Source organism: Dreissena polymorpha, chromosome 13 (assembly GCF_020536995.1).
Source record: "Dreissena polymorpha isolate Duluth1 chromosome 13, UMN_Dpol_1.0, whole genome shotgun sequence".
NCBI classification, from domain to species: domain Eukaryota; kingdom Metazoa; phylum Mollusca; class Bivalvia; order Myida; family Dreissenidae; genus Dreissena; species Dreissena polymorpha.
Window position 1 is genome coordinate 48,121,219 of NC_068367.1, and position 19,896 is coordinate 48,141,114.

The 19,896-nt window shown below is 37.8% G+C and overlaps 2 protein-coding genes across 2 annotated transcripts in view; one reads left to right on the forward strand and one right to left on the reverse strand.

The window, feature by feature from the left end:
- The window catches only part of LOC127854805 (uncharacterized), a 127,638-nt gene extending 113,764 nt beyond the window's left edge, over nucleotides 1-13,874 (reverse strand). The window contains exons 1-2 of the mRNA XM_052389855.1: nucleotides 13,510-13,874; nucleotides 9,773-9,846 (exon numbers count right to left, since the gene is read on the reverse strand). The gene's annotated coding sequence lies outside the window, so the exon portion shown is untranslated. The remainder of the gene's footprint in view (nucleotides 1-9,772; nucleotides 9,847-13,509) is intronic.
- The window catches only part of LOC127854644 (von Willebrand factor A domain-containing protein 2-like), a 205,609-nt gene that overhangs the window by 156,899 nt on the left and 28,814 nt on the right, over nucleotides 1-19,896 (forward strand). The gene's annotated exons all lie outside the window — the stretch shown is intronic.

The following is a 19,896-nucleotide window of genomic DNA, read 5'->3' on the forward strand; positions in this document are numbered from 1 at the left end:
GGTAGTTAAAAGAAAAAAACTACCTAAAAACAATTGTTTTAATGTTTTAATTAAATTAACCTTGACCTTTGAACTTGTGACACCAATTTCAATAAGGGTCATCAACTGTCCAAGGTCAATGCAAAAAAAAAATTGTAAAGTATCAAGCAAATGTGTAAATTCGTTGACAAGTTATTGATCGTTAATGATTTTCACACTTATTGTGACAGTGATGGCTAATCCACATGGGAAGTATCAAGCCAATTGGTCTTTTTGTTGAAGAGTTATTGTTCAGAAACAATTTTCACACGTATTGTGACAGTGACCTTGACCTAGTGACCCCAATTTCAATAGGGGTGATCTACTGTCCAAGGCCGAGGCACATGGGAAGTATCAAGCCAATCAGTCAATTTGATGACGAGTACCTGATCAGAAACAAACTGGTCTTCTGACATACAGACCGACAGACAGACTGACCAACATCAAGAAAAACAATATAACCCCTCTTCTTCGAAGAGAGGCTAAACAAGTATTTGGAGCTCTGATATAGGATGAATGACTACATGGACACTCATGGTTATTACTTAACAATGGTAACTTAATAGCCTTGCTCTTTTTACAAACAACACAATTCAATTATTAAAGTGATCAATACTCCATTATTGCTTTCTTAGAGCCACACTGTTTTCGTTTGGCAAACAGCTATCAGAAGCACACAAACCACCATGGCCGCTGTGACCATTGTAAGGTCTGTTGGGTCACACAGACTGGGTAAACAAATCATTTATCATTAATGTTATGTGATCCTAGCTTTGTGTACTTAATGCGTCCAGTCTGCCTGCTATATCAATAGGGAGAGATGAATATCAGAGTGGTCAATAAACTGATTATTGTTGTGCAAGCTTCAGGTTTCTTTGAGGTGATCAATAAAAATAATGTATTGGATTTTGGACTACAATATGTTTTGGTTGAAATAGGATCAAAGCAACCACATATAGCATTTTACCGGAAACCATTCCTGTAGCAATTAATGGCAAAATATCAAATGTTTGAATGCAGCTTTATAAAAGAATTGCTCCCACCAGGCTTTTTAGTTTGAATATTTTTATGCAGGATTTTTCAACTGAATGAAAAAATATCAATTGATTATGATTTGAAGCCTTTTAGCGATTTCTACACAACTATACTTTTTATTGCAGCATCAGGTTTTAATTAATCAAACCTAAAGCTTTTGATTAATCAAACCACAACAAAATCTGCTTTTCCATACACAAGTAGGTCCGTATCTGCATCCAATGTTTACAACTGGTGTGCAATTGTTTGGATGTGGACTGTACATGTATGATATCTTTCAAGGAAGAACTAGGCAGATAGGAAAAGATTATGATTTGAAGCCTTTTAGCGATTTCTACACAACTATACTTTTTATTGCAGCATCAGGTTTTAATTAATCAAACCTAAAGCTTTTGATTAATCAAACCACAACAAAATCTGCTTTTCCATACACAAGTAGGTCCGTATCTGCATCCAATGTTTACAACTGGTGTGCAATTGTTTGGATGTGGACTGTACATGTATGATATCTTTCAAGGAAGAACTAGGCAGATAGGAAAAAAAACATTTTTAAAAATGAACAACAAAATTGCTGGCATGATTTCTCTGAACTAATTCCTAAAAAAAGTAAGGGAAATCTATATAGTTTATAGAGATTTTGTTTTTAATAGAGCATGTTCCTTTGACCTTGACCTTTGATCTTATAATTGATTGGAACATCCCTAAAGACTATTTAACATGATCCTAGATAAACACATTCACATTCTGTGTCTTAACAATTTTGATGGTATAAGGCTCTATAATGACCTTGACCTCTGCCTAGTTGACCTAAAAATCAATAAGAGTAAACTTCCTTGTCTCCCAAGAAACCAGCATACTAACTTTGATGATCATAGATCAAAGCTTTCCCTAGACATCCCGAAGAAACAAAACCAGGTACAAAGTTGACATTTTACAAGCGACTAGCAGTTAACGTGACCTTGGACCTGTTGATCACAAAATCAACAAGTGTCTTGCTTTCTTCCAAATTAAGCAGCACACCTGAACAGTTCCTATTATTATATTCATATTTATTCAACCGTCCTTGAACTTTGCGCAGGGATTAGGTTGTACTTTAGTGAAAGTAACATATCATATCAATGATCTATTATTAATGACTGATACCACAACCAATTCATAAGATGTGATGTTTGCCACACCAGAAAATCATCAATGAAAAATTAAATGTGTCTTGCATTGTCTTTTTTGCCCTCAATCAGAATTTCTTAACAAGAGGGCCTGAAAGGTCCAAAGTTGCTCACCTGAGATAACAAGATATTTTTGGGACAAATCTTTTGACCAAGTTTCATGAAGATCGGAAAATAAATGTGGCCTCTAGAGTGTTAACAAGATTTTACTTTAGCCATAAAAGAAAAAATGCCCCGCCCCCTGGCGGCCATGTTTTTCTATTTCAACCAACCGGCAACATTTTCGAACTCGCCCAAGATATTATTGGGATGAATCTTCTGACCAAGTTTCATGAAGATCAGACAATAAATGTGGCCTCTAGAGTGTTAACAAGATTTTACTATAACCATATACAGCCATATAAGAAAAAATGCCCCGCCCCTTGGCAGCCATGTTTTTCAAGCATACGTAACCATTTTCGAACTCATCCAAGATTTCATTGAGACCAATCTTCTGACCAAATTTCATGAAAATTGGACAATAAATGTGGCCTCTAGAGAGTTAACAAGGCAAATGTTGACGCCGCACAACGCACAATGGACAGCGGACAACGGACAAAAGGCGCTCACAAAACTCACCATGAGCACCTTGGGCTCAGGTGAGATAAAAATAGTTGCTTTTGCACTTCACTTTGGTAAAGCCTACATTTTTTCGACAAAACCTGGTTATTTTCTGTATAAAATAAACAATCATGAACAAGAGTTGAGGACAAAAAGTGGGCCAGATTGTATTATGAGGTCTGTTTTGTGATATTATATAGCATATAATGGGTTTGGCAGAAATGTTCAATAAACATGCAACACTTTTGTTCTGTGCTTCTTGCTCATCTTCGATTATCGTGAAATAGAATAAAATATCATAATATTTTATTATCATCTCACTCAATTCCTGGTCTGAGTCTGCTAAGAACGCATGTGTTTTAATATTTAAATGTAAAACATCATAATACAAGACACTGAAAGAAACTTCTAGGACTTTATAAATAAAGTAATGAAACTGAACCCCTATAAATGAAGTGTTTTCAAGAGACAATTGAACTCTGGCCATTGTTGGTAAGCTATCACAACCAAATATCCTTGATAAGATAGGTGCTGATTTCTAACACCATCTGACTAGCCCAATTATGATTGAAGACACTCAACTAATTAAACACAACCTGCACTGTGTCTGGCATCCCAGGAAACCCCCTCACCTGATACACAGGACATACCAACATAACACCCCTCCCCCCAAAGAAAAAAAAATGTCATAAAAAATTGCTCACATATAGAATATTAGTCATCCACCCATAACACCACTAATGTAAAGTTAATTGCCACATGAGCACTACAAGAGTCGTTCTACATGTACAATTATTGTGTGAACAAGGCACCTACATGTAGGATCTTTTTACATGAGGACTTGTAAAAGCAGGTTTGTAACATGAACCAATAAGGCAATCTGTGTTCTGTTTTATTAGTCTTCATCATTGTGAAAACATGCTACATGATGTGATATCCTGGAGCCAAGGGAATTAGAAAATACATTTGAATTACACTATTGTGAGAAGGTCTGTTTTATTAACAGCAGACTGTAACCTATCCACATGGCCAAGTGGTAATGTACAGTCATGGTTAAAAACATTGACCCATATGAATTATTGCGTTGCTTTTTGTGTTTTGGCCAGTGAACGGCACCACTTACAAGAACATTCCTGTTTATAATACTCTCCAAAACAGAGCATAATAATTACCACAGTAGGCCAAGCCCATGGTTGATATGAAATAAAAATGATCATATTACCTGTACTGACTATAGAGAAATATTAGTACCAAAACATGATTGGGTCCTTCATTTTATTTACCAAATCATCTAAACAATTTAAATTAAATTGAAATTAATGAAATACATTAAAGTTCATGCAAGATACATATCTGAAATAAAGATTCTAAATTTCTTCAGCTTGAGCCATAACAACTCAAACTTTCCACTAAATCAAGTGACTTGAAGGAATTCATAACAGTACCATCCCATGCAGCCATGTTTTTGTCTGTTGTATTATAGACATTTCAATATCTAAAAGGATTAAGAAAAACAAGAAAGTTTTTATTCTAAAATAGTGCTGTATCCACTGTACAAGACCAAAGACTGCCGGTGCCAGATTAATTAATGCTTACATGGAATTACTTAAAAATAGCCACAAGTTTAAGAAATCTCTATCATTTCCTAACTTGTTTTCTTTTTAAAGATTATGCATGTCAGTATATAAAGTAAACAATACATGTAGGAAATATTTCACAGTAAGTATATTGCAGATTTTCTCATTATTTTTCTGAAAAATACCTTGCAATTTCACATAATAGATGTTGACATCTCTGTGACTGTGGCATGTGGCTTAATTAAGTTTGACAGACTTAGCTGCAAACATACAGTTATATCTAAGCATATAAGGCAGATTAATTAAATCTGGTCACATGAAACTATCAGGAAGGATAGTCAGGAAATCACACCCTAGCCTGTGCACCTGCTGATTTTGTAACAGGAACAAATTAGCTGCAAGCTGCATTAGTGCATAATAATGACCAGCTTGCTGATAGATATCATGTTACCATAGCTACAGCATCAATTAAACATGAGCTGGCTCCAATAATGATATTATTGAAGCATTAACACCCCTAATGTGCAACATGGGGTAGTGTTTTATTTCAGTCATAAACTGATACAGTAGACTCTCTGTAAACCGGACAGTCTCGGGACCGGCCTGATCGTCGGTTTTCAGAGAGTTCCGGTTTACCAAGAGTATGCATATTGCCGAAATATACATGGTATGCATTGTGTACAGAATCACATAAAAATAAAACAAACCATATACATTTACATGTACCATGTGATAACTGTACGCAGGTACTGATGATGTTAATTGCATTCTTAAAAAATGTGTTTTTAATCAATTAAAAGCAAAAAAAATTCCATACCGACTTGTTTTGATTAATCCCAAAGTGAGCGTGGTGCTTTATACATGTACGTACGTGGCATTTGTCATATAGGCGACTGATGACACAAATACGATTGTTGTAAATACACGATTTATTATTCAATACACACATGTACCACATTTCATAAATCATACACACAAGCAAAAAACAGCGTCATAATTATTTTTTAGATATTCATAATCTCAAAACCTACTAATTCTTGAAGTTTACGATTTCACGAAAAAGTCCAAAATCACTCTCTGCTTGAAAGCACATTTCTCCTTTACGATCTTATTTTCTGCAATGTTAAGGAGGGTGTCTGCCGTTGCCAGGAAGTCGCCATCCTTTTCATGTCCATACCGCTGCATACGGAGGGCAAAGTCTCGGATCTCTTTGATAGTCACTGGAGGTACTTCCGGCGTTTCCTCTTCATGGTCAACGTCATCGATGGCATCTGTGAGATCGGCGGCGTCGGTGGCATCGGTGGCGTCCTCTTCATAACCGTTCACGATGTCTGATTCCCACTCAGCATCATGGGTCTCGTCGTCATTGTCAAATGATGTCAGCTCATCCAGCTTGAACCTGAAATGCAGGACAAGATCCGCGAGGGGAATGTCGTCGTCGGGGTACTTTTCGTCGCTAGGTTCCTTGGTCTCCGCTGGAAATCCACATGCTCTGAAACACTTCTGGATCGTTGAAGCTTGTGTCGCCTGCCACGCCTTGACTGTCCACTTGATGGCGTCCAGGAGAGTCACTGAGCAACAAACACTGGCAGCGTCGTCAGTCTCCTCCATTGTGGCCAGCAGCGCACGCAGCATGAACCTCCTGTAGACAGCCTTGAACGCTCGAATTACTCCCTGGTCCAGCGGCTGCAGCGCGGATGTAGTGTTGGCCGGAAGAAAGCTCAACTGGACGTGGCTCAGGTTTATGTTGGCGGTGTGGGACGAAGCATTATCCAGGAATAACAAGATCTTGCGTCCTTTCCTCCGCATCTCTGAATTCACGTCCCGGAGCCAATCAGAGAACACAGCTGACGTCATCCACGCACGCTTATTACTGACATTAGTTACACCAAGACGCTCTTGTCGCACGTTCTTCAAGCAGCGGGGATTTGCTGCTTTGCCAATGACCAGCGGTGTCAGCTTCTCTCCTGTGGCGCTGCATGCGAAGAGGACAGTTATCCTATCCTTGTGCAATTTGAATCCCTTTGCACCGTCTCCGCGCACAGCCAGGGTCTTGTCAGGTAATGCCTTGTAGTAGAGGCCTGTCTCGTCGGCATTGAAGATGTTCTCCAGGCTGTATCCCTGTATGATGTCTGGAAGCCGGCTCTTGAAGTCACTGACTGTCTGCTGGTCCACCCCAGCACTCTCCCTGGACACCTTGAACGCCTTCACTGAGTAGGGGGACTTCCAGGAGGTGAGCCAACTGCTGGACCCCTTGAAGTCGTGAAACTCAGTTCCTTTGCGAAGCTGCTTGCTTTCTCCTGGATCACAGGTCTGGACAAAGGGAAGTTCTGGGCCCGCTTCCGGCTAAACCACCCCCACGTCAGCTCGTTCAGTCGGTCAAACTTGCATTCGTTGTCGAAACGGAACTTGGAGCCAGATGCATTTTTCTCCCACTACTCCTTGTAGACGTTCTTTTTCTTCAAGATGTCGCTGACCTTCGACTTCCCGATCTTGAAGCGCTCGCCAAATGCCTTCAGAGATGGTTTTGGTTGAGCAGTTGATTCCGTGATGAGCTTTATCTTATCCTCTAACGTACGCTCTACGCGTCTGCGTTTAGCTGGAGGCTGCGACATTTTAGATGCGTTCGAAATTAGTAAACGGCAATGAATGAATTTGCATACAGATGGATGGATATTTAACAGTCATATTTCTAACAGTTTATCTAACAAACAAACAAACAACAATTTCAGCGTTAAAAACATGGCTATAAGATCTTTTAAAATACCCGAGAAGATCACAAGAAAATGATCGTCGCAACGGAATGCATTAATTTTTTAATTAAATTGTTTATCATAGGCGATAATAAATAATTAATAAAACGATCGAGTCAATCACTTTTTGGTGTTACCGCACGTCTATTATAGACATTCACAGTTTGTTTTACATTACTTAATCAGACTCCCATAGCGCGGTAATGACTTGACACCTTTATGGTATGTTTAATCCGATTATCGATAATTGCGCGAGCAAAATGTGTGCCACCGCACTTGCTGTGCTGACTAGGTATTGTTATTTTCACGCCTCGGGCATCTTGAGAATTTAGACCGTCCGGTATACTCAATGTATTTTACGTTGAAAATGACCAAATTTACGGAGATACCCGTCCGGTTTCCGGTTTTCAGAGAGTTCGGTTTATTCAACATTTTTTAACAAAGAAAAAGGAGGGGAAAATACGGGACTGGCCCGACCGTCCGGAATCGGGAGAGTTCCAGTATTCAGAGAGTCCGGTATTGGCAGAGTCTACTGTATTGCATCTAGGAAATAAACTAATGAAAATACGCCCACCCGTTTCCAGGCCATAAAATTAATATAACAGCTTATTTCTGGTTATTGCTTTATGTTCCACAATATTTGACAATTCATAAAATTGATATGAGCCTTATGAATGTATATGTACTTAAAGAGACTCCATGTGCATGGATACTATTGAAAACTTTGCTGATGTGTAAAAAGTTTCATACTTGAGCAGCATCATGCAAAAAAAGGGCTTATGGGATATGTTGCTAGAGAATTCGCAGTCTGGTCTGGGGCTACCCAATCTGCTCATGAGATCACAAAACCTTGCATGACTTTATCCCTTTGCATGCTGGGAAATTTGTCGTCTGCTAAAATGTCGTCTGCTGAATTTCTAAAATTAGCATTTTCTTCGATTTTTTTCAAAGAATACTATCAGAATAGCAAACTGTTTGCAAAGGCCTTCAAAATTCGGTACTAGCACTGAAAGAGTTATAGCAGACATGGTAGCTACTGACCTGACTGATCGACTGCACAGGCCTCTCTGGAGCTTGCTTGCCGCATATGACATAAGACCTGCTTTTGCATGACACAGCTAAATTAAGAGTTTAAGATTAATTCTAGGCACAAGTTTGAATCCCACTAGTTAAGCATATGGAAATTAAAGTATTGGCGCTAATTCTATCCTTTTTTAAATAATTCCATCGCTAGATAATTGTTGTCAAAATGACAAATGTAAGCAATCAAAATGAGCCATTTAACACACACAATATTAATTTTGAGCGTCACTTCCTTCTGGAAAAACAAAGAATCATGTATTGCTTTTGCATGTTCTATACTAAAAATATTAATGAGCACTTCAAAGCGTTCTTAATGGCATGTTATATGTAGGTTAGTGGAAATATTAACTAAGTGCTTGAGTGTGAAATAGTTTCCTGCATGTGAAATTACAGTTCAAGTATTTGAATAACCCTCTTCAGTGTGATTCTCTACAAGAACTAAACACCTTAATACAAAGTTCTCTAAAAGTCCAGATTATATTTTTAGTTTTTCCACAGACTGCATGTAGAAGAAATAGAATGAACTATGAGGACATTAAAATCTTTGTACCATCAATTTCAAAATTACAGTAGTTTAAGGGATTTTTAAGGTGGTAACAGAGTAGGCATTGATTTCATTATTGTTGCTGTTGGTGGTGGTGATAGTGGTAGTTACAGAAGTGGTGGTGGAAACAATTATCTCAACCCTTTCCCACTCAAATGCAAAGTCAGTTAAATGGCTATGTGCAAACAGCATAAAACCAGACCTGCCTGTGAGTAACTCGCAGTCTGTTCAGGTTTTATGCTTTTGCTGCTCATCAGTATCTAATGGTTGGAAATGAAGTCTTAAAAACTTATACCTAGTAAGAAAGGTCTTAAATTAAATATAACTTTCTAAGGGACTACTAATGCATGAAAATACGTATCTAAGGGGTAAAGAGTTAAGTAGTGGTATTATAAGAAGTGGTAGTAGTAGTGGTTGGAGTAGTAGTAATATGGTTCATTACTGTGGTGTGTTGGTTACAATATTAGTTTAAATGATGAAAATGGTGGTGGTGAAAGTACAGGGAGTAGTAAAGGAGTGGTGTCACCGTTGTGATGGTGATAGCATTGATTAAGTATGAGGTTTTGATGGTCACAATTACATAAATGCAGGCCTTTTCCTGGCGTTCTATCTATAAGTCCATTAAACGGACTGATTCCCAAAGCAAAATGGTGAAAAAAAAATTCAAATAAAAAAAAAATCCAATTTTTTTAAAGAAAGAAATGTCTAATGATTATTATATATCAAGTTTATTTCAATAACATTTACAAAGAAGTATAACCATAATTTATTATTTATATGATCTTGTTCTCTATTTTGAATTATTATAAAGAGTTATATAAAATTTGTTTTCCCAAATCAGTGGATTAACCTTGCGAAAAAATCCCAATTTGATTTTTTTCCTCAAAATGGCCAGGAAAAGGCCTGAAATAGTATGATGGGGATGGTAGTGGAGGCACTGATGGTTTTGTAGTATGAAACATATTTATTAAATCAACAATACTGTTCTATATTTACCTTGCAGCCAGTATTACTTATCCAAACCGTAATGTCTCAACATTTTAAATCCATAAACCCCTGTCAGACACGATCTGAAATAATGTAACAACAGGCATGAGCACTGTAATAGCACACATAAATATCAGCATCTGACATCTCAGAGCGTCATCATTTATTATTTACATGGCTTGGATCTTTTGCCTTATGCACACATAATGTGCAAACCATTTTGATCTCAGAACAAAATATGAGCTTCACTCTGGTAAAAACGGGCTTTAAAAGGACGTGGGTACAATGCCACCCTAGATTAGCCTGTGCAGTCAGCACAGGCTAATCAGGGATGCACTTTCCGTATAAATGGTATTTTTCTTAGGGAAAAATCCAGTTAAAATGAAGTGTTTTCATTAAGAGTAATACTGCACCAAATAATGTAATTTGATACAAGTAAAAACAATCAACATTATTGGAGGACTAATACCCTTTCCTCACTCAACACTTAAACAGCCTGAGCATCTGATTAAAAAAAAAACTTCGAAACACACTGTTATATTCAATAAAATAACCAAATTATAATTACCAAACAAACAAGATCTGTGTTTGTGAAAACACAATGCCCCCTACTGCGCCGCCTTGAAGCCATATATTTGATCTTTGACCTTGAAGGATGACCTTGACCTTTCACGACTCAAAATGTGCAGCTCCATGAGATACACATGCATGCCAAATATCAAGTTGCTTTCTTCAATATTGCAAAAGTTATGACCAAGGTCAAAATTTTGTGACATTCTGAATGACAGACAGACAGAATGGCAGTGAGACAGGCCAAAAACAATATACCCCTGATCATTCGATCCGGAGGGGGGGGGGGGGGCATAAATAATATCAAGGGGTTAAACTACAATGCAAGAAGATCATGTCTGATAATGTTTTTTCAACACTGAAAAGCTTCCATATCACTTAATTTGTTATGAAATTTAAGTGCATTCCTTAATTCATATAAGCTACCTATAATGTCTGTCTGGCACTTAAACATTATACAAAACACCAAACTATTCAAGTAATGAGCAGTATAATACATGAATCAGATGAATCACAAGACAGGAGATAACATTCCAATAGTTATGAATATGATCTTAATTTTCCAAGACATTAAAACCAAAAAATACATGTCGATGAGAGCCCATATTTAGAAATTCCATTATGCACTGTTGAATTGAATTAATAATTCAGATGGAAGCTTACTTTTTTCATATGTGCATGTTCGGGAATTAATATTTTATAGTTTACTGTGTCATAGAACCCCAGCTTAATGTTATTACAAAGCAAAATCAGTACATCACGAGCAAAGCGCTGGTTGTTTCTTTGGCACATAAAGTTACAAATTTATAATTTATAAAATTCAGTCTGTATTGCATGATATCATTTTCATTTATGCATTTGTCTTGACTGACTATTGTTCGAGCTGATGGCATTTAATTATCTCTCCAGGCTTTTTTGAGTTTCTGCACAGACAATGGCAAAAAGGATAAAAATTATGTCGCTCGGTAAATCAACAAAAACAACATTCAATTATATATTTATTTTTCACAGACAAAAGACTGCTTTATGGAAACCTAGTAATACTTTCTCCATGGCCTAGTATATAGTTACAATGTTCACCTACAGAGAGGGTTTAAGTATAACAGGGGCCTTGTCCTGATATGGTTGGTTGTAAGTTGCACTGCTTTGCCCTTAATCATGATGGATAACACTATCATAATCACACTTAACTTAATTGAGATGCCTCTAATGTGTAGATTGGATTTCATTATATTTACTTAAACAGACATTTGTTATATATACTCTGCTTCAAAAAGTACAATGTCATAAAAAATCCAGTCATGCTGGACAATAAGCTATACAAAGAACAAAGTGTTGCATTTTAACATTGAACTACGCTCTTGACCTTGGTCATTTATAAGGAACCTGGACCTTGGGCACAACACTGTGTCATAATATGATTGTCACTTGTGCCCAGATATTTGGAAATCAATAAATGCTTAACCCATTCATGCCTAGCGGCTAGTAAAAAGGCCTTAGCAAACAGCGCAGACCCAGATGACATGCCACATGATGCAGCTTCTCATCAAGGTCTGTGCTGTTTGCTTTAAGGAATTTCTGTAAGAAATATTCTTAATATAGAAACAAGGGCAATTTGTAAAACATGCATGCCCCCCATATGGGCTGTCAGTTGTAGTAGCAGTCATTGTGTGAATATGTTTTTTGTCACTGTGACCTTGGTCTTTGACCTTGTGACCAGAAAATCAATAGGGGTCATCTGCCAGTCATGATCAATGTACCTATGAAGTTTCATGATCCTAGGCCTAATTATTCTTGAGTTATCATCAATGATCATGAAACCATTTTACTGTTTCCAGTCACTGTGACCTTGACCTTTGACCTAGTGACCTGAAAATTAATAGGGGTCATCTGACAGTCATGATCAATGTACCTATTAAGTTTCATGATCCTAGGCCTAAGCGTTCTTGAGTTATTATCCGGAAACCATCTGGTGGACGGACCGACGGACAGACGGACTGACATGAGCAAAACAATGTACCCCCCTCTTCTTTGAAGGGGGGCATAATAAATATACTAGACATCCCTAATTTTGGAAATAAATTGATCCAATTTTGAAGGATGGGAGAGTCCACTAGGCATAAATGGCTTTACAATGTTATGCTACCTTCAAACTGAAAGGATTAATTTGTATTTATGACCTTTGACCTACAACAGTGATCTTGACAAAAAAAAACTAACATGGTTCTTGCTGGGGACATCCGGCCACTTCTGTCAAATACTTTTTAAAACAATTCATGCTTGAGAACTTTAATGCTCCTAACAATCAGCAGATTTCTAAAAATTTGACCTTTGACCTTAAACTGTGACCTTAACCTCTGATAAGGTGACCCTGTCCTTGTGTGTGATACTCTGTATCATCAGGTTTGTTACTTCTGGCAGGTGAAAAGAAAATTGCCTAAGCTGTAAGCTGGACTAAGTTATGTTCTTTTCGAAATGTAACAGGAGTCACTGATAATACATAACTGGCTTATCAGGTGTATAATGTCTGTCTCAAAGATGCTGGTAAGAAATCCATTGGAACATATTTGCCTTATACACACAAGTTACTTGCCAAACAACATAACTATGGGTTAGCTGGTATGTTAACTCTTGAAGTACAGTACTGCCTCTGTGCAACAATATTGGACACATTTTTATATTGGAGGCAATATTGTCTCAAATTCAAGTGCACTAGCCAGACATAAAAATACAACTTACTTTGCATTAAATACCTTATTTGTTGGGTAACATGGCTGTGACTTCTCAAATATTTTTTTTGCTTGTGTGCATGACAGTGCTCAAGGACATACATGCAACTCTTCATGTTCAACCAATGACATTACAGGATGAACTTACTTGCAGACAACTACATTTGTTAGTATGGGCCAAATTGGTTGAAATGAATCAGCATTTTTTGTCTTTGAAAACTCATGTTTTGTACAATGCTTTTTCAAACAAGAAAAAAATATATTATGGATATTATATATTGTAAGCTTCATTAAAATAAAAAAGCTTAATTTTAACACACATTTGAAGATTTGCCCTTGCTGCCTTCACTTAAGGTCTTCAGACTAGCGGAAAAATATATTCCGGATGTCACCATAATGCTAAAAGATATTCATTTTACTAACAAGTAGTAGTACTTATAAACTTACCCAAATACATTCAGGTGTACAGCAGCTATAGAATAAGATCCATCTTAAAAAAATACTAATAAATCTCTCCTCCCTTGCCACTTGGTTACACTAATGAATCCAGACACATTAAACAAACATGGTGAGAAGAACTGAAACAACCTCCACTGCTGACAGGCCTGTAGGTATCAAATCACACAGAAACACTTCACAGCCAGGACAAAATCACCAAGACCACTCAACAGTTGTGAATAACTACCAATCTAGGAATGATTTTCTCCACAATTACACTGCCACAGGATTATTCTATTCCAATTTATGGTCCAGTGGGAAACATGCAGTCCGATAAATTGACTGAGTCACAGTGCTCTGGCTCTGAAACTGTCTCAATGGCTGTTCCATTGACCTCCCATTTTATAATTTCAGGTTTTCCCATCGACAGGCTGTTCAATTTACCTCCCATGGAACATGCCGTTCTCCAATAGTGTATCATTTCTCTCCTATATTCCAATACATGGAGTTCTCCAATAGTCACTTAGAGGCTTTTACATTCACCACCCACCCTTCCAGTTCAAGTATTTAGATGAATTATTGATGATCAATGATCATGCAGACTGGAGTCTGCCTCAGCTAACTCAGAAGAAATAAATAGCAAGAAACCAATACATGCACTTCAATTCCCAGGGACTATACTCACGGTCCAAAATAAGTATATGTGTCGTAATCACTTGAATTTGAAATGTCATAAGGTTAACATGAACAATTTACACCTAATTAAATCTTGTCACCTATATAATTAACTTAAATTAGTGAGTTGCTTTGGAAAGTATATATCTATATTGTATAATGCCCATGCTGGTCGCGATGTTATTACAATATTTAAGATTGACCAGAACATTCTAATTACAAACTGCAGTGATTTTTTTCTCCCTATTGGGAAACTTACAGATTTGGAACTATTTGTATTTTTTTAATTGCTTTGTTCTTAATTGCAAACCCATCGTTATTTTAGATGCCAGTCTTTGCTGAAATTCTTGGATGGCAAAGCATAATTGTAATTTGTCCATCATATTGGGATAGGGCGTTTTATGATACTTGATAAAGAAGAAAATAAATTGCTTGGTCAGTAACCATTTATACAACTTAGACATGCATATACTATCTACATATAATATGGTGTATTCCTAATTTGTCACCTTATTACCAGTTGCTGCAAAATCTATAGATTTTTTTAAACAATTTTTTTTTTTAATCCAATACTCCGGCCACCGCCGTTGGTCTGCCCACAGCACAACCAACCTATATGATAAATAATTATAAAATAGCTACATAATAAAATCTAGAACAGTAATTGGAGACGAAAAATATAACTGCAACTGCTGATTACAAGTAAACGTAAAACTTGAGAATATGTAAAGTTTATCTGGAAATGTAATTGTCCCCTACTTCAAATTGATCACACACGAAGACAAAAAGCTTCACATTAATTTATTTATTGAATCAATTGCATAAGTTCAATAACACATACAACACATAATGTCACAAAAATAGTATCTGGCACGTTACATTGTATAAACAAACCTTCCTGAAAAGTTTTGATTTTGATACAAAGAAAACTGTTTGCCAACCAAAGCACATGTGCAAAATGATTGAATATCTAACACGTGCCTAATTTCCAGTGCCCATTAACTGTGCAAACAAAATTGCAACATACAGTACTTAGTAATAACATGCTGCATTTTTACATATGCACATTATTTAACTCTGCAAAGCATATCCCATCATACACAAAAATATATTATTGCATCTCTTAACAGTATTAAAACACATTGATAAAGTTCATGTTGATAAACGAAGCATTGATAGACAATTTAATGTAAGTCCACATGATTACGTATATACGTATAATTATTAACTTAAGTATCCAAATTAAGTTAAGTTCAAGGGAAAATAACTCTGCCAAAAAAATACAGGACATTTATGTCTTGCAAACTCTACATAGTATAAACAACACATCTATAAAATTTCATGTTAAAAGGCAGAAAACTGACATTCCAGTACGCAACCCATAGAACATGTATGTAGCACTACAGACCAACTGACTGAGCTACACGCAGGGTAATTCCAGTCAATACCCCAACACCCCAACACGTTTCGTTTGCTGGGGTATTTTAACCAGTGGATACAGTATCAAAAAGAACTTTTTAGTTAAACTTTTAACCACATTCTTCAATAAGAATATGTGTCTTGTTCTGAGAAAATTGGGCTTAATGAATGTGCTTAAAGTGTCGTCCTAGATTAGCCTGTACAGTCCACACAGGCTAGTCAGGGACAACATTTTCCGCTTTTATGTTTTTTTTAGTTTCAAGGAAGTCCCTCCTGACCGAAAATCAAGTTTAGGCGGAAAGTGTAGTCCCTAAATTAGCCTGTGCGGACTGCACATGCTAATCTGGGAGGACACTTTTACCCACATGCATTAAGCCCAGTTTTCTCAGAACAAGGCTCAAATGCTTTCTCAATAAATCTTTAATATTTGCCCCTTTCATAACAATGATAAATCTCTACAAGTTTTGCCTTGCAGGATAGAGAAACCCTGACATGTCTTTGACAAATGACAGGATGACTCACAAAGCATGAACATTATTTCCAGGGAGACTGACATTTTATGAGGAGTTACTCCACAAATCTGAACAGCTGCTCCTGATCTCCAATCTTTTGACACTTTACAGTGGAGCTTCTTCATATGTATCCAATCTTTTGACACTACAGTGGAGCTTCTTCATATGTCTCCAATCTTTTTACACTCTACAGTGGAGCTTCTTCATATGTCTCCAATCTTTTGACACTCTAAAGTGCAGCTTCTTCATATGTCTCCAATCTTTTGACACTCTACAGTGCAGCTTCTTCATATGTCTCCCATCTTTTGACACTCTACAGTGGAGCTTCTTCATATCTGAGCCAATCCCTGAGAAAACAGGGCTGTCCATAAAGTATTATCCCAGATAGGCCTGTGAAGTCTGAAAAGGCTAATCAGGGCAGACAATTTTCACTTAGATTGGATTTTCTTTAAGTATTCCATACATACAGAAAGTGTCTTACCAGTTTAGCCTGTTCCATGTGCACGCTGGCTAATCTGGAACGATACTTTATGTACACGTGTTCCATGTGCATGCTGGCTAATCTGGAACGATACTTTATGTACACGTGTTCCATGTGCACGCTGGCTAATCTAGAACGATACTTTATGTACACGTGTTCCATGTGCACGCTGGCTTATCTGGAGCGACACTTTATGTACACGTGTTCCATGTGCACGCTGGCTAATCTGGAACGATACTTTATGTACACGTGTTCCATGTGCATGCTGGCTAATCTGGAACGATACTTTATGTACACATGTTCCATGTACATGCTGGCTAATCTAGAACGATACTTTATGTACACGTGTTCCATGTGCATGCTGGCTAATCTGGAACAATACTTTATGTACACGTGTTCCATGTGCACGCTGGCTAATCTGGAACAATACTTTATGTACACGTGTTCCATGTGCACGCTGGCTAATCTAGAACGATACTTTATGTACACGTGTTCCATGTGCACGCTGGCTAATCTGGAACGACACTTTATCTACACGTGTTCCATGTGCACACTGGCTAATCTGGAGCGACACTTTATGTACACGTGTTCCATGTGCATGCTGGCTAATCTGGAACGATACTTTATGTACACGTGTTCCAAGTGCACCCTGGCTAATCTGGAAATACACTTTACGTACGCGTGTTCCATGTGCACGCTGGCTAATCTGGAACGATACTTTATCTACACGTGTTCCAAGTGCACGCTGGCTAATCTGGAACGACACTTTACGTACGCATGTTCCATGTGCACGCTGGCTAATCTGGAACGAAACTTTATGTACATGTGTTCCATGTGCACGCTGGCTAATCTGGAACGACACTTTACGTACACGTGTTCCATGTGCACGCTGGCTAATCTGGAACGACACTTTACGTACACGTGTTCCATGTGCACGCTGGCTAATCTGGAGCGATACTTTATGTACAAGTGTTCCATGTGCAAGCTGGCTTATCTGGAACGACACTTTACATACACGTGTTCCATGTGCACTCTGGCTAATCTGGAACAACACTTTACGTACACGTGTTCCATGTGCACGCTGGCTAATCTGGAACGATACTTTATGTACACGTGTTCCATGTACATGCTGGCTAATCTGGAGCGATACTTTATGTACAAGTGTTCCATGTGCACGCTGGCTAATCTGGAACGACACTTTATCTACACGTGTTCCATGTGCACACTGGCTAATCTGGAACGACACTTTATCTACACGTGTTCCATGTGCACACTGGCTAATCTGGAGCAACACTTTATGTACACGTGTTCCATGTGCATGCTGGCTAATCTGGAACGATACTTTATGTACACGTGTTCCAAGTGCACCCTGGCTAATCTGGAAATACACTTTACGTACGCGTGTTCCATGTGCACGCTGGCTAATCTGGAACGATACTTTATCTACACGTGTTCCAAGTGCACGCTGGCTAATCTGGAACGACACTTTACGTACGCATGTTCCATGTGCACGCTGGCTAATCTGGAACGAAACTTTATGTACATGTGTTCCATGTGCACGCTGGCTAATCTGGAACGACACTTTACGTACACGTGTTCCATGTGCACGCTGGCTAATCCGGAACGACACTTTACGTACACGTGTTCCATGTGCACGCTGGCTAATCTGGAGCGATACTTTATGTACAAGTGTTCCATGTGCAAGCTGGCTTATCTGGAACGACACTTTACATACACGTGTTCCATGTGCACTCTGGCTAATCTGGAACGACACTTTACGTACACGTGTTCCATGTGCACGCTGGCTAATCTGGAACGATACTTTATGTACACGTGTTCCATGTGCACTCTGGCTAATCTGGAACGACACTTTACGTACACGTGTTCCATGTGCACGCTGGCTAATCTGGAACGATACTTTATGTACACGTGTTCCATGTGCACGCTGGCTAATCTGGAACGATACTTTATGTACACGTGTTCCATGTGCATGCTGGCTAATCTGGAACGATACTTTATGTACACGTGTTCCATGTGCACGCTGGCTAATCTGGAACGATACTTTATGTACACATGTTCCATGTGCACGCTGGCTAATCTGGAACGATACTTTACGTACACGTGTTCCATGTGCACTCTGGCTAATCTGGAACGATACTTTACGTACACGTGTTCCATGTGCACGCTGGCTAATCTGGAACGATACTTTATGTACACGTGTTCCATGTGCACGCTGGCTAATCTGGAACGATACTTTATGTACACGTGTTCCATGTGCATGCTGGCTAATCTGGAACGATACTTTATGTACACGTGTTCCATGTGCACGCTGGCTAATCTGGAACAATACTTTATGTACATGCATTAAGCCCACTTTTCCCAGAGTGCTGCTCATTTGTTTAATGCATGTTTGTGTGTCCAGGACATAGTTAAACTATTATAAACAAGATATTTGCCAAGCAATATGGTCCCCTACCGGTGAATCTCAACCATTTTCAGCAATATTTCTAGTTTATTTGTTTCCATAGCAACCAGAATTCTTGACGCAGGAACAAAATGAAATGACTTGCATGATCTCCATATTGCCATCTGTCCATATTTCAAGTTTCATAAAAAAATATGAAGAACTTTTTAAGTTATCGCAGGATCCAGAAAAGTGTGACAAACTGACTGACAGACAGAGCGCAAACCATAAGTTCCCTCTGGTTTCACCGGTAGGGGACAATAAGTGGAATAAACAACTGGTATGATGGAAGCATATTAATTTATCTGCACTTTATTTAACACTGTAGGCAGCAGAATTATATCACTCAATTTAAAAGCCGAAAAAGGAGGAATTATCAGAAAACCTGCAAACCTATGCAAATAACAGAATTAAAATTGACTTCACCCACTCATGAAAACTGGAAATGTTAATACCAGCTCATCCATCCCAGTAAAAATGTGCATACATCAAATTCATTAAACATAAAATATATACAAAATATCAAATACCTCTTCCAAATGAAACATGTGTGAGTGTTATATCCAGTAATAAATCTGCATTTTTTTATTAAAAAAATCATAAAGGTATTGAAACAACTTAATTGTAATAAAATAAAAAAAGTTCCCTTTGCGTAAAACTAGAACACAAGAGAGTCACATTGCGGAAATTGAATATCATTTCCTAATTCAATCAATGACTTGTTAATTAAAGAGCTATTATTCGCAACCATGAGTATCAGTTAATCATCTGACAACCATTGGCTTATGTAACATTAGCGGTAATGAAATGTAAAACCTCAGTCAGTAAAACTACTGCATGCAATT